The sequence below is a fragment of the Camelina sativa genome, chromosome 4 (assembly GCF_000633955.1).
Source record: "Camelina sativa cultivar DH55 chromosome 4, Cs, whole genome shotgun sequence".
NCBI lineage: Eukaryota > Viridiplantae > Streptophyta > Magnoliopsida > Brassicales > Brassicaceae > Camelina > Camelina sativa.
Window position 1 is genome coordinate 10,839,696 of NC_025688.1, and position 5,192 is coordinate 10,844,887.

Genomic DNA, 5,192 nt, shown 5'->3' on the forward strand with positions numbered 1-5,192 from the left:
AACTTCAGATTTTCAAGAATTGCTTGTGCGATTTGCGAGCTTTAGTCAGCATCATGCCACTATCATTTTCCAACAAGATGGATTTCAACAGTATTAAACCAAGTAGTCTGTATTTGGTTCTAGCTGATAGAACAATCAGACATCCCATTGGTATTCTGGAAGACTTACCCCTCAGGATTGGAAGAGTGGAAGTTCCTACAGATTTCATGATCCTTGATATGGATAAGGAATCAGACGATCCACTTATCCTAGGAAGACCATTCTTAGCAACAGTAGGAGCAATGATTGACGTGAAACAAGAGAAGATCAGAGTTGAGCATGGGGAGCATTTCAAAATGGAATTTGGCATCAAGAAGGGAATTAAGAAGCCAACCATTGATGGTCAAGCTTTTTTCACCCAGACTAAACAAAGAAGGGTCAAGCATCACAAGGAAGTCCATACTACATTTGCTGTGGAACCTGGACAAGACCTGGAAAATCCAGTAAATCAGCCTGCTATAGTGGAGAGGATTCTAGAACCTCTCCCTCCTAAAACCCATGCTTGAAGAGCATGAAGGGTCAAGCTTAGTGACTTAAAACAAGCTCACTTGGGAGGAAGTCCCAAAGGTATCCTTTATTGTCTTTTAAATTTTATTTATTTATTTTGTCTTATTTCCTATTTTTGCATATTTACTTTAAAAAAATAAAAAATAAAATAAAAAATAAAATAAAAAATAAAAATACATCAAGGAAAAATGAAATTTTGGGGAACTCGAGGCTCTACCCGAATCCGTACCCGACGCGCCTGATCGTGTTCCCACTCGAGTGGCGAGTGGAGTCCGTATTCCACAAAGCCCTAGTCCACTCTCGGTGAAACCCTAGCGGCAGCCCTTCCTATTTAAGGGGACCAACCCCTTCTTCTCCAAGACAAAATCGATAAGTGCTAAAAACTTTTAAACTTCCTTCTTCTTATTTCTTCTCTCTCTCAAAATCGAGTGCTTTAAGATTTTCGGGAACTAACCCTATTGATCTTGAAGTTTAGCTTCTTCTATTTTCAAGGATTCAACAATGGCTCCAAAGATGAAGACTTACCAAAAGAAGGGGAGCAGATCAACCCCCACCGCTGCTAGAACCGGAGGTGATGCCGTCGAACCTTGTGATTCTCAAGGAGGAGGAGACGTTCCACATTCCCAACCCTTGGCTGGACGTTTCGCATCCCCAACCCGATGCTCCACCCGACCGTCCACCCGAGCTAGCACTCGCGCACCTGATCGGGTAGATACCCGTGTTCTCTCTCCCGACCCAGTAGCAGTTGCAATCCACCAATCTCCTCGACGTAGGGACCTATCTACGTCTGAGCGAACCGTTACTGATCCGATGGAGGTCGATTCAGATGCAGAAGGAGGAGAACTGGAAGAGATCCAAACTTCCAGGTTGAGAAGCAGAACTACAGTTGCGAGGGGGAAGAGACCAGCCTATGAAAAGGCTGAAAAGGTAGATGAGAGAGCGGCAGAAGAAGAGGATCAAGACACCGAGGGAGAAAGCCCTGACAATGATGAGGAGCAGAGATAATGCACCAAGATAGCATGTAGGAGGTTGAAGGAAAGGGAAGTGCAGACTCCGGCCAAGCTCTTCAAGGTCCTCTGTAAGATGAGCTTTGTAGGAACCCGCTACCCTCACCGTGAAACGATGAAATAGTTGGGGATCGCTAGAGATGTCGAGTTCCTTTTCGACATGTGCCAACCTTGAAGCCTACGAAGAGGAGACGGTTCACTTCCTTTCCATGCTGCAGTTACACTTCTTTGAGGACCACCTGACCCTACTACCTGATGGGGGGATCGGGTTCATCACCTTCTCCGTGCGCAACAAGGAATACCGACTCACCTTCAAGGAGATGGAGAAGCTGTATGGATTCAAGGCTGGGAGTGGAGAAAACATGGAAGTGAGCAAGGAGGAAATGAAGTCCCTATGGCTGACAATAGGAGACAAGCTTCCCTACAAGTCAACAAGCTCCAAATCTGCTCAAATAAGGAGCCTTGTTTTGAATTTCACAAGTCCCTCGCCTGCACTCTTTTTCCTAGAAAGGAGACTAGGAATGTGAATGATCATGAGTTCCAGCTGCTAGACATTGCCCTGTGTGGAGTATTAGACAATGCTAGGGACGATAGACCGCTAGTAGGCGATGTTACGGACACTAGCCTGGTTCTTGTGCTGCTTAACCAGTTTTTATATCTGAAATCCTGGGCAATGAAAACCGAGAGGCGAGATGGAGCTGGAGAGATCTCCATAGGAGGTTTAGTAACACCAATTTTGGTAGCTTGCGATGTGCCCCTGAAAAGAGTGGTTCATGAGCCGAGATGGCTAGACATCGACTACCTAACCTTGGCGAGATTCCTAGCTTATGAGAAGCCAAATGATATGTGGCTCTTCAAGTTTGTTCATCCGGCAGTCGGAGCTACTCAGTTTATCCTGCCCAACGTCATGTGCACCAAAATCCGGCTAGGAGAAAGCCTAGCCTTTATGCCACCATTGGAAGAGTTGTACAACCCTGAGGAAGAATCAGCGGCTGAAGAGAGAGAGCCAAAAGAGTAAGAACAGGGAGGTGAATCAGAGGATTACGATTTTGAGGAGTATGTTTGCTCTCAAAAACAACCAGTAGGAGTAAGGGAGGCTCACAAGAGGATAGGGTGGTTGAAGAGGATGAACAAGTTTCTCTCAAAGAAGGTAAAAGACCTCACTGGCTCAGTGAAGGTAATGCGAGGACAGATCAAGGAGTTGCAAGACAAGGCAAGCTGTGCCTCAGCTCCCACCTCGGCTTATGCACCCACATGGATGGGGAGGAGCGGACCATTGGGAGGAATCCGAGGATTAGCACCTCCAGAGCCTCACAGGACATCCTCCTACGAGCCCGATGCAGAAGACGATGTCACCAGACCAGATAGATCGCGAAGAAGCCACTCGGATGCCTATCCGATGCCTAACCCGATGGGGTACACGATGCCCTATCCGATGCCACCATCGAGCACACATCCGGGTGACCACTCAAGTACCTTCCCTATGCCTTACCAGATGCCATATCAGATGCCCTCCTCGATGCACCCTGCAAGCGGCTATACGGGTGATCATTTTGGTCCTCTCCCACTATACCCGTCGTATTACCCGATGCCCTACCCGATGACTTACGCGACGCCTTACCCGATCAACCCCTCGGATGCCGGTTCGACCAGATCGTCTGTTCGCATAACCGAGCTCTCTGATGAGTGAATCCCGGCGCCTGCTGAAGCCGGTGACGATCCAGGGTACACCTTGGCGAGCATGGAGGCTGCCACAACCTCCTTCTTCACCAACCCATGAGGTACCAATTTCATCCAAACCATTGTTTATACCATTGCATTTTATTTTGTTTTGTTTCATTTTGTGTGATTTTTAGATTTCTTTTTCGGACTTTTATTTATACAAGGGACTGTGTAATTTAAGTTTGGGGGAGGGTCTGAGAATGTATATAACATTGTGTTTTATTTGCATCTATTTGCATAAAAAACCCAAAACAATTTGAAAAATTTGAAAAACAAGTGTTCATGTAGTTGCATTTACATATTAGAATTGAGTCTAGATTGCTTCTAATAGGATTGTTGCATATGCATTTTATCAGACAATGATTAAAACCACCTTGTTTAATGCCAAACCTTAGGATTGAAGCCATAGCCCTTAATCACAGTTCATTGTTGCTTGATCAATCTTTGCAAAAAAAAAAATGAAAAATCTTTGTTTAAAATCTTGTGTCTTTTGAAAGCTTCATCCGCTTGTGTGAAACTTGCTTGAACATTGCATCATCTCTATATTATTGGACTTAACCTGAACTTAAATTGTCTTGCTTATGGAATTTGAATACTTGCTCATGGTAACTCTAAAATCGGGTTAACACTCCATTTTTACCAATCTTTTCGTTTAACCTTATTCGTTTTCCCCTACCATTGAACCCAAACCTTTCTTTCATACCTTGTATTGAATTGTTGAGTGAGACCTTTTCATTGTGCTATAGGTTATGAAACCTTGAGAGTATTGAGAACGACAAAGAACTAGCTCTTGCTTTGCTAAGTTAGAATCATTTGAACTAGCTATTAGGATCGGTTTTGAAAGATAGAGGGTTAGCATGATTATTTGGGGTTGGGTTGAGGAATAGAAAAGAAATTTAAGAAGAAAGTCCCTAAGGTTCGGTTTAGTTAGCTCTAAGTCTCTAAGTAATAAAAAAAAAAAGAGAAAGAAAAAGATCATGCTATAGTCTCCTAGAAAAAGGAAAAAAATAATATGGAAATTTTATTAGGAGTTTAGCAAAGAAATAAAAAGAGATAAAAAAAAAAGAGAAGAGAATGAGAAAAGGGTAGATTATCAAGAGTTAAGCTTTGTATGCCCAAATTATTCTCAATCTTAGATAGTTTTCACAACTGTCTAGCATTCAATCTTTTGAGCGAAAACCACCCAAGGATATTGTTCGAAACCATCCTACCAAAAAGCCGTACCCTTGAAACCGATTGAGCTTGATTCACCTTCCATTTGCAAGAATTCGCCAAACACTTTAATGAATGTGAAAGAGATGTTCTTTGGAATTGCAAGTCTTAACTAACAGTTGGAGGTTGAACTAGATCGATGCATGGTAATAAGCATAGAAAAATATTTGTAAGTAAGTTGATTGATCTTAGCACATTTAAACTATCTTTAAGGACTATAGCTTGAATCCTTCGCTTAGCTCAAAAGGTTATGAGTCCCATTTTAAACCTCTTCCTCCTACTTCCTTGCTAGAGGACTAGCAAGATTTAAGTTTGGGGGTCTGATAACTCTCTAATTTACATGTTTTAAGCATCCCTTTTTGTCCATATTTTGCATTGTTTTTACCCTAACCTTAGCATTTTTAGGTCATTAACTGTATGAATTCGCTTTTAGGCCATTTAGGGTGTTGCATTCTTGCATTTCCATATTTTGGATGAAAACAGGTGCTTTAGAGCCTAAAATGGGGAGAAACAAGGTCAAATCCGAGCATGTACCCGAAGGAGCTTTTGAGCAGGAAGAACAGTCCGAACACCAACCCGATCGAAGAGGATCCAAGAGCAGGAAGAACAATCCGAAGACCGATCCGAAGAGCAACCCGAGCTCATCCTCGAGCACCTCATCGAGCAGACCCTCGGGCAGGATGATGTTCATATATTTTACCTTAT